The sequence below is a fragment of the Otolemur garnettii genome, unplaced genomic scaffold, assembly GCF_000181295.1.
Source record: "Otolemur garnettii isolate 467f Iridium unplaced genomic scaffold, OtoGar3 scaffold00024, whole genome shotgun sequence".
In the NCBI taxonomy this organism is placed as follows: Eukaryota; Metazoa; Chordata; class Mammalia; order Primates; family Galagidae; genus Otolemur; species Otolemur garnettii.
In genome coordinates this window covers 21110864-21122215 of record NW_003852419.1, presented here as the reverse complement: position 1 = coordinate 21122215, position 11352 = coordinate 21110864, and the positions used below count along the sequence as shown (strand labels likewise).

Genomic DNA, 11352 nt, shown 5'->3' with positions numbered 1-11352 from the left:
GTTGTTTGGCGGGTCCGGGCTGGGGATTCGAACCTGCCACCTTAGGTGTACGTGGCTGGCGCCTTAGCCGGTTGAGCTATAGGCGCCGAGCCGAGACAGATTTTTAAAGTGTTGGGTAGCACATAGCACCATGCATGACAAGACTTCCCGTCCCACATTCCTGTGGTGAAGAGCACGGAGAACGGCAGAGCTGAAGGTCGCAGCCTTATTCCTTCTGCAGACATCACGATTGACCTTATTATTCTATTGTTTATGAACAATCATTTTTATACCTTTGTTATTTTCTATACATTTATTGTTTCTGGAAATAAATTCCCTAGTCATACTGAGATTAAAAACTATGACAGACTTCTGTTTAACCTACTGAAGCATAGTTTCATTATTTTTCATAACAAGATTTACTTTTTTAAGTTACTCATTCATTTCTTGATTATAACCATCCTATTGAGCAAGTAAGAGATAAGAGCAACCTATGCAAAGTGACCAGGTGCTAGCTGGCTAGGAACGCTTGGCTGCTCTATCACTTTGGTTCCATGACAAGCTTTCCTTTTTACCCCTTCCTACATCCCATTTCCAGACACCCTGGGGTTCAAAAATGACACTACTGCTTTATTCAATAGCTGGCCCCTGTGAAGAGTCCAGTCTCATGCAAAAATGAGAAGTTGAAATTCATTTTGTTGCCTCCCTGTCTGTACCCTTCTGGTATCCCTCTCCCCTGACGTTCCATGAAGGAGGGGGTGAGAAGAGTCATGTTGTTCTGCTATTGCAGGAACATAGGAATCTTTATAGGATCATCTCGAGTTTTCAGGCATCAACTTACCTCTTTGGAGTCTGCCAAGAACTCTTGATTGGCAGGGAAAATCAGATAGCTCAGTGGAGCCGAAGGTGGTCCACTGGCTTAATGATTTGTTACCCAATCACGTTTGAAAATGAATTTATTCATTTGCAGTTTCACCAGGTTTCAATTTGTCTATTAATAATTAATAAAACTTTTAATTCCATTAGAGTATTTTGTGTTTAACTATACTAAAGCAAAAATGTTTTATGATATCTTGTTCACTGTTTCCCCATTCTCCAGTTTACCACACATTTTATTTTTCTGGTGTCAGAATATATTAGTTACGGTAGCACCAAAAGCCATACTGGGTAATTATAAAAATCTCAATGATTTAGCACAATATCTTGATCAGTTTTGTCGGGTTATTCTTCCATAACAAGTAATCCCCATATCAACAGCGAAGGTTCAATTTTGCTCACGGTATGTATTGGCTGTGTATTAGGTGTACCTCTGCTGCAAGCATTGTCTTCATTGGGGATCTAAGCTGAATGCCCTTAGGCTAAAGAAGCAACTTCTATCTGAAACACGTTGTTCTCAGAACAAGAAATAGAATAATAATGGAGTCATGCAGTAGCTTCTGCTTGAATGTAGTCTATGTCACTTCTGTTTATATGCCAATAGCCAAAGCAAGTCATACAGCCAACCTCAATATAGTCAGATAGGAAGTATACCCTTCCTCCAGGGAAACTCACCACAGACAGCCCCTAGAACTCACAGGGAGCAGATAGTTGGGAACACCAGTGCAATCTACTGAACAGTGGAATTTTTTTTCTCACTCAGTTCAGTGCCGTGTCCCTGACTTATAGGCTGCTTTCCTCCTCATGATCGTTTAAGGACCTGGCCCATTTCCATCCTGTGGTTCCACCATCTGTGTTCAGCCAGCACATGGGAAGAGAAAATGAGGAAGTCCCACTCACTTCTGGAAAGTCTAGGCCTAGACTTTCTAGTGTTTCTACACATATTCCTTCCATCACATTTTATTGATGATCACCTTGATGTAAGGTAGAATATGCTGAAAAATGTAGCCTCTGTCTTGGAAGCCACCTTCCAGCAACAACTCCACTATGAAAAGAAGAGAGTAAATTTATGGTGATCCATTGGCCATTTCTGCCATACAAAATTTTGAACTTGCTATCCCAGATGTGCTTAGGTTTTCTTTCTAGACCCATTTATACTGAAGTGGAATGGCAAAATAAATATTCAGGATCTTTTGATTTAAGAAGGGTATTGTATTGTTTCATTTTTGTGTTTAATATAGATCCTACTTCTTAAAAAATCGCCATGTCCCCTATCTAAGGAAATGTTCTACCCCACCTACTATGTTCCAAAGACCAAGTATATAATTTTATTTCTTAATAGTTCAGAAGGAAACAATCAGTAATGATTTTCACAGGTTGCCTATTAATTTTTCCATTTCCAGCTTAGAGTTACACAATCACAAGCAGAGTTTAATAAAACTAATAAAACAAATTTCCAAGCCCCCGAATTTACACATGTAATCATTTAGTTGCTTAACTAACCAAGTCAAAAGAAGAACAATTGGTCATTTACAACCATAGATTTGTGAGTATGAAGAGGGACTTCACCAAAATTAGGAATGCAAATGTATAAACTAAAATTGAAAATTCACCTCAACTAGCACAAATGACTATTTAGAAGTAGCTGCTTCTGCAGTCAATTGATAACTTCTCCATCACCAAATTCCCCAGCTAACTTCCAACCTGTCCCTGGCCAGGGCCCTTCATTTCTGCCTTCTCTGAAACCTTTAGATAATGACCCAGATGTGTAATATTATTAGACAAGAACTCATTTGCAGCCATAGCCTCAGGCTCCCAGAGCACTTTGTTTTAACCTCTTTAACAGTACAGTCATATGCTCTCCTGCACCATAGTAGTTTGTATACAGCCCTCTCTCTCCTCCTAGATAATATATCCCTTGAAATCAAAATCAATGTCATATTCATCTTTCTATTTTCCAAAACAATTACCTGCCACATAACCAAAGCTTACTATCTATTTCTTGATTTGAATTAAGTCAAACAACAGATGGATATGGGCCTGCAACAAAGGTCATATTCAGATGGAGTGTTCACTAAGTAAGCTGCAGGATGCCCATGTTGTATTTGGTAGGTCAGGCACATCAAGCCTGCTAATCCCTTTACTTCTGTTTTTCTTTTCACCAAAGATGCTGATGTCATTGACGCTGGCTTCTACAGTTTCACATGCAAGAAGGAGAACTCGAGAAGGAAAGGGAAACTGTCCTGCCATCACCCTTAGCTTCCTTTTTTCCTTTCTTGGTTTCCATGTTGGGAACCAGGCATCCTCCCCATTCACATTCATAAGCCATAAAGGTCATCTTGTTCCTCTCAATTCTTCAGAAAACTGGAGCCTAAACCCAAAAAAACCTTAATATGAGACTTAAGATATATCAGTCACATCTATGGAGAAACCAGAATCCTAACTTTAAAACAAAGGAAGAGGACGGAATTGTAGCAAGTACCATGGTTAGTAGAAAGAGCCATCTGGGAAAGAATCAGAGAATGTGAGGTTTGGGCTTTGGCTTCTTTTCTTTTCACCTAACTGACCCTGGACAAACCAGCTTACCTCTCTGGATCTCTCTCCTCAGTATAGAATGAGCAGGCTCAATTAGAGTACCTCTAACATCTTTCCCAGGTATGGAAGTAGGAGTAACTATGGCAGGTGATATCACTAAAAAGGAGCCACCATTTCCAGTTTGCTAGAGATACAATTTTTAATCCAACCATTCATCATCAGTCTTTTTGAGTCTTGGCTGCCAACTCATCACTGGGGGTAGATATAAAATCTTATCCATGAATTAAGTGATACTTCTTCCATTTCCCTTTTAGAAGAGGCACAAAAATACATATCCCATCCTAATAAAACAGATTTCTGTTTTTTAAAAAACATGACTAGTAGAACAATACTTTCCCAGCACCGCCACTGACATTATCTCTCCAGGTGTTTGCTCTGGGCAGGAGAATAACAAGGCCTAAGCTCCCTCTCTGCTACTTTAGGGATCAGAAAAGGAAATAATAGCCTCAAGTAAAGAAAAGGCTTTAGTTTCTAAGCTCTAGTTGGGGTGGAGAGTTCCATTGTTCTGCAAGATGTTCTAATGGGCTTCTCACAGTAGGAGTTAGAGCACTATCTGGCAATAGGAGAAAGTAGCTGAAAATGTTCTGCATGAAAAATGTTATCTCCCTTGTGAACACAGGAATTTGGGCAGATATGTTGTAGTTGGGGGTGGGAGGTTTCTAGCCCTTAATTTAGAGGATTCAGTCTCTAAGAATTGTTGCTATTTCTCTGTGCATGCTTACATGTGTGTATGTTTGGAGAGAGTGTATTGTGGAGGTGGGGAGTGGGAGATGAAGGAGAGATGTCCCATATTCATCCACCCAAAGCTCACAGGGAAAATGAAAAACTTCTTTGAACCTCAGCAGTTAAGAAAACTTGGAGGGGACCTGTCCTGGAGAGTTAGAGCTTGCTATTGAACTAAAGTCTCAATGGGGCTGTTCTTGATAGAATAATTCAGACCTTGGGCAATGGTGTTATAGTATCATTAGACTACCTGGTCAGACAAAAGGAAGCATCTGTATTTTAATACAATTTTCCTCTTTGGCAGAGAGTTTGCCACTGAGGCCAGATGGTAAGGAATTCAGAAGGAAAAGCAGAGTTAGAGATCTCTTAGATGGCTTTATTTTTCCTCTTTCTCCCACCTTCTAGATCCCAAGGCAAAAGAATGGGAAGAGGTTTTCCTTCAAAGGGGACTGGCAAGGAAGAACAGATATAAGCACTAAGTTGAACTAAAATTGAAGAATGGGCCACTCTCAGAGAGAGGAAATGGGAAGTCTTCAAAACACTGGAACAAAATTAAGAACGGAGTATGCCTGCAGAGGACCCCAAGAACAGTTTAAAGTGTCTTAATAAATTTACCTTGTTCCATAAGAATATACATTTGCCACATTTGTCACCAATAAGGGGGAAAAATGGCTCTTACTGGATAAAAAAACTTTGGGATATTATAATGGTTTGTGGCCCTCCAAAAGGTTGCGGAAAATAAGCAAATATACAGTGTATCTGTGGGGTTTGAATTTCATGGGCAGGGGTGAGGGTCAGGGTGGATAACAATCAGAGGGAAAAAAAAATCTCTAAAGATAGGCTTGGTGCCTGTAGCTCAGTGGCTAGGACACCAGCCATATACACTGCAGCTGGCAGGTTTGCATCCAGCCTGGGCCTACCAAACAAGCATGAGAACTAGAACCAAAAAATAGCCAGGTGTTGTGACTGGTGCCTGTAGCTGTAGCTACTTGGGAGGCTAAGGCAAGAGAACCTCTTAAGCCCAAAAGTATGAGGTTGCTGTGAACTGTGATGCTACAGCACTCTACCCAGGGTGACATAGTGAGACTGTCTCAAAAAAAAAAAAAAAAAAAAAACTCTAAAGAATTTTCTTTAGGGGGAGGGTGACAATGAAAAAACAGTTTAGGAATTGTATATTGGAACCACCATATTTAGATTCAGTCTCACATTATCCACTCCTGTTTGTAATTCCCTCTTGTTATCTCTATCCTTGCATTAAAAACACACAAGTGCTGTATTAGAGGGGTGTAAAGAAATTAGGCCCCCTTCATTTTATCTCTCAGCTGGGGCCACCCACAGAGAGTAGCAAGAGGCCTGAGGTCCAAGTGGAGACATGCAGAGATAAGAGCAGGAGCCCATGGCAGAGAAGAAGCTGGCAGGAGGCCAGTTCCCTCTGTGGGTCTCAAACTGTGGTCCCTGGACCAGCAGTGTCAGCATCACTAAGAACTTGTCAGAAGGACAAATTCTCTGGTCCCACAAAAGACCTGGCAAATGAGAAATCTGGGGCTGGGGCCCAGCCTCCAGTGAAGTCTGATGCTCCTTCTAGTTTGAGAGTCACTGTGCTAAAGGCAGGTGACTCAAGACAATGACCTGGGGGGGAGGGGTTAGAAGGAAGAAGGAAGTACAGTTTCAGTAAACAAAAATTTCCCACTCTCTAGTTTTTAATCATCTTTTAAAAATTGTTTCCAGATATTAGTAATATAAACATTGCACATTTTCACCAGGGATGAAAACAACTCTGTAGTCAAATTTGCTGAGCACAAAGTGAAAGAAGTCTGCAGTAAGTTGACTAATTAAGGCCATGTAAGTAATCAAGGAAGACAAGTTGAGGACAATAAATCTCAGGCTCACCTTGGCTGGTTCTGCCATCTTCCCTGATCATCTAAAAACCAAATAATCAGCAACCACTTCAGTTTGTATTGTGCAGACGTGGTCAAAATGTTCATAAATTATTCCCAATCCGTACCATAAAGATGGATATTTACTCAATTCTTTGCATACAGAAACTAAGTTACCTATGCCAAATCATGCTGTCCCTGACAGACAAGGTCCAAATTCCAAGCTTCTGACCCTAAATGTTCAAATGATCAAGTTCAAATTTTTTCTTTTTTAAATTCTTTCATTCCTTATGAAGGAGATTTTGGTTTACAACCTTAATTTTTTCTCTTTATGAAGTATTAGCAATTATTTTTCCTAAAAACATACTATCTTTTTAATTAGAGGAAAACTAAGGTTGAATGCAAACAATCTGATCATGACCCACTTTGGTTTGCTCCTTGTGTGCTGTAGGGTACTGCCAGGTCTATGAACTTGCAAAACCCTGGATTAAAAGCTGGGTTCTCTACAGTGCTTTTCTCCGAGTAAATTTCTCCCAGAGATGTATTAGTGGTAGACTATTGATAGAAATACTACATAACAACGACTTTGCAGTAACTCTAGTAATAGTACTTCCCCTGGGTTACTCTTTGAAGAAGGACTCCAGGGAAAATATACAAGAATCTTTTTCCTGACCAAAACTATAACTGAATTTCTAAAAAAATTATTTTCTGTGATTTATATTTTGGACATAATAATTATGCTTCCATGTTATTCCTGGTTTATATCTAAAATGACCTTGCATCAAGTATTTTGACTATTCCAACAAGGAGTTAGCTAAGGTTAACCTTACAGGTTGTTGATTCTCACCACCCCCTTATGATTCAAGTAATCCCACTTAAAAAAAAATGCTATTGCCTCCCTTGTCTTACTGGATCAGTTAATATATCAAATTTACAATAACTTCTCCCTGTGTTTCTTAAAAGCCTGTGCTGGCCTTGAACATGTGCCAAATTTCAGGTCCTATGAGCTCTTGATCATGTAGTAATTTGGAAACTTATAGCATCTTTGTCCTTCTCGTGGGCTTTTTTTTTTTTTTTTTTTTTTTTTGAGACAGAGCCTCAAGCTATCCCCCTAGGTAGAGGGCCGTGGCATCACAGCTCACAGCAACCTCCAACTCCTGGGCTTAAGCAAGTCTCCTGCCTCAGCCTCCCAAGTAGCTGGGACCACAGGCACCTGCCACAACGCCCAGCTATTTTTTGGTTGCAGCCGTCATTATTGTTTGGCAGGCCCAGGCTGGATTCGAACCCGCCACCTTAGGTGTATGTGGCTGGCGCCTTAGCCACTTGAGCCACAGGCGCCGAGCCTCTCGTGGGCTTTTTAATCAGATCTCTCTTTGTACAGAGGTCTTCCTTAAGCCAGCACTCTCTCTCCCAACTCCTTAAATGCAGGCTGACCTGAGATCTAATGAGAAAGCACTCCCACAGAAGAAAGGAACTACTCTGGAGACAGGCATGGCCTCATCTATTTTTTATTTTCTGAAGTTCTTTAATTGCCTTTTTGGAACAGGTAAGAGAACAAGATATTATGTGTCCTCTTATATTTTCAAGTGAGTACAGATTTAAGGAAAGGAAAAATCTTTTTTTCCCCAGTTCTTTTGTTATTCATAATACCGAATAGCTAAATCATACACAGTAAGTGGCAGGTGTGATCCTTCTTAAGGACATTTCTTAAAGATGTCTGGCTTTCCCTGCACAGGCATACATTTTATTCAGACTATGAAGGGATGCCCAGTGGAGACTTTGTGTTCCAAAACAGCCCTCTCTTGGTACAAACTGTAGCTAAACTAATCAAACCACACCATAAAAGCAAGCCTAAGCCACAGGTACTAAAGGCTGTTTCTTGAGTACTTAACTATTTGGTAGACTTAAATGTTTTACATATATTCATTTAAACTTCACAACAATCTGATGACCTAGGTACTAGATCCTCATTTTACAAATGAGGAAAATGAGGCCCAGAATAGTTAAGTAACTTGCCCAAGGTCACATTGCAGATGAGTGGTCAGGGCAGTTCACAAGAGTTCTCACATATGGTATAGAGAACCATCTCCCCCACTCTTTTATTCCACTGCCTCCTACTCGCCCTCCTTTTCACCCCTTCCCAATGCATTTTTTTTTGAGTTTTTACTGTATTTATCGCATCATGTTAAATAACAGGGGAAATTAAAAACGGAGTTTCAAATCCAGCTAGAAAAAAAGAATGCAATAAAAGAATAACAAAGGAATGATTTCTGAACACTCATATTTCACAAGAAGTTTTATACAAAATGAATTTTATTTATTTATTTAGTTTTTATTGTTGGGCATTCATCCCTATGCATTTATACAGTGTTGGTTAAGTTGGAGCCCTGGTTGCCTTCAAAATCTTTTGTTTCACTCAACGCTCTCTTCCCTAGCGCCTGGCCAGAATCACACAAAAAAGTCTGAACATCTGACACACATTGGTCATGCCTCCTCCCCTTGGGGACTAATTTCACAGCATGCTTAAAGATGCATGCAGGAACATTATCTCCTGCTACAAGCAGCAGCTCCTAGGGTATAAGTAAGCGTGCTCTCTGCCCAGGACTAAACTTGGAGAGGCTGAGGCCCTCTAACATGGCAGGAGCAACTTAATTTCTCAACTGCTTACATCAAAAGATGAGACCAAGGATGAACTTATTTGGACTTGTTTGCAACCTGATGGCTCATCTGTCATGCTGCTCCTCCTCTCAAGCCTTTCTCTCCCTGAGTACTTCTTGGAGAGGAGTTGCCTAACCCACACCCAAGCCAAAGCAGACTGGCAGAGCACCACCAGACACCAAGCCACTTTTCTATTAAAGATAGGGGGCTCGTGTTCCTTCCTCTTCCCTCTTCCCTGAGATGATGGAAAGTCCAGATACAGGGCACCTGACCTGTGTCCTGCCTTGAGGACCCTGCAATGTTAATTAATTAGCTAATTAATTATCATTAGCTTCCAAAAAGAAAAGAGCCTGTCCATAAATAGCAAATACCCTGTCCTCCTCCCCACCCCACCAAATACTTGTGTCAAGATCAACTGGAGGCAGCAATTGTTCTATTTAACATTTGTCTGGTCAAGAAGTTTCTGGGGTCTGCTTTACCTCTGCCAGAGTCCAAATTCATGGGGAGTTTCTGCATGCAACAGTATTGGAGCATGTTTGTATCTGCCACATACAACTTGGAACATATCGAGGTTATTATCCAAAACTTATTTGAAGAATGTTTCCTGGAACATCCAGGAATTTTGGAGCTTATTAAGAGAGAGCTTTAGTGCTCGCTTCAGCAGCACATATACTAAAATTGGAATGATACAGAGAAGATTAGCATGGCCCCTGCACAAGGATGACGTGCAAATTCGTAAAGCGTTCCATATTTTTTTAATCCATTAAAAAAGAGAGAGAGCTTTTAGCCATAACAATAAACAGAAAGCCAGTCTCTGGTATGGCTGAACCGTGGCATAAATGATTTCTCTCTCTTTCTACAGTCAACATAGATGTACAGTGTCCACCCAGAGCCTGCAGAGGTAAAAGCCACAGGTAAACGCTCCTGTCCTCATGAGACTTCACAATGGCTTATTTGAGAGATGCTTGGACACCAGCTATTTACTTTCAAAAGACTCAGTGGGAATTACTTTAATTTAAGAAATACCCATGACAGCCGGTTTGGGGGCAACTTTTCCAAACATGTTATAACAAAATTGGCAATTTTAGCTAAATCACACCCTGTTCTTCAGACACTTGACTCATATTTTTTCTTTACTATAGTAAATCTGTATTCAGAACATGGACATTTGTAGGGACTAGCTATGCCAGCCTAGACTTAAAGATAGCATTCCAAGCTAGATTGCATTTTCTGGAAGAACAAACCCTTTAAATATTTTTTTTTTCAAAGAGAACAGTGATGACAACCTCCAATAATCAACCTGAATATTTTAGTAGAAGCTTTTCTAGGCTTTTGTACTGGAATAACTAAGGGAACTAACAGATTTAGGATATAACAGGACTCCTAATTAAGCAGTACAGTTAGACACTGCCTCAGATTCTCATTGACTCTGGGCATTTGTGCCTTTTCCTTCATATTGTCCAACAAACACCTATCCCATGTTTATCATGTTCTAAAAAGTTCACTAGTAATAACCTTTTCACTTAAGATTTTCATCAGAAAATGTTCCAAATTTTATATATTTTTTGAGGCTGCTATTTCTGTGGGCCTTATAGAATTGTGCCTTTAGGAATATTTTCCTGTGACGTCACTGATATTAGTATTACAAAAAAGTGTCTGTACATTCTGTATACCTTGAGTAAATATATTAATTTTCTACCAGATCATGATTCTGTTTAAATGTTTAAAATAAAAACATGGTTAATATGGTTTTCAAATGTTCATCCTTCTATTATTAATTGCCTCACTTTCAAAAACTCCCAATTATTAAAGCTACATATTTCTCAGGCTCACTTACATATGATTAGAACAACAATAAGTGACCAAAAGAAAAGACGTTTTCCTTAACATTTTATGAAAAGTCATTTTCTGTGCAAAGTTTCAAAGAAATCATAATGAAAGAAAGTTAGGCAGCACGGTAGTGACAAAGAATTCTTCTTTTGAGTCAAAAGAGCCCAGGGTCAAATTTTCAAATCCCAGGTCTAGGTATAACTACCTCTGTGATATTGAGCAAATAACTTCATTTTCTAGACTTTGGTTTCCTCATCAGCAAAGGGAAAATATTAACACTGTCCTCAAAGTTACTGTGAGGACGAATTAAAATAATACTCATATCCAGCTTAATCCAGTGCCAACCTATAGTAAACTTCGAATAAGTGGTTGCTAGTATTACCACCAACACATAGGGGTACCAGCTCCATGACAGGCAATGCTGGGAGATCTCACGTGTACTATCTCATTTAATCCTTCACAATTCTGTGAAGCAAGCAAAAAAATCTTTCCCATTTTCATAGATTAGGAAAGTGAAGGTCAGAAGGCTATGTAACTTGCTGCAGGCAATATATAGGAAACAAGTGGCAGGGTTGGGACTTGCAGCCAGGTCTGTCCTACTCCAAAGTTCATTTTTACATAGAAGCATATCCTTTCCTTTTTTTTTTTTTTAGAGTGCCGTGGAGTCAAAGCTCACAGCAACTTCAGACTCTTGGGTTTAAGCAATTCTCTTGACTACAGGCACCCACCACAATGCCCGGCTGTTTTTTTTGTTGTTGTTGCCATTGTTTAGCTGGCCCAGGCTGGATTCGAACCCACTAGCCTTGGTGTATGT

At 39.9% G+C, this 11352-nt stretch overlaps 1 non-coding gene across 1 annotated transcript; it reads left to right on the top strand.

Moving 5' to 3' along the window:
• Window positions 1–9356: 9356 nt before the first annotated feature.
• On the top strand, window positions 9357–9463 carry LOC111724586. The gene has a single exon (XR_002772857.1). It is a non-coding gene; the product is annotated as a U6 spliceosomal RNA (small nuclear RNA).
• The last annotated feature ends 1889 nt before the right edge of the window (window positions 9464–11352 follow it).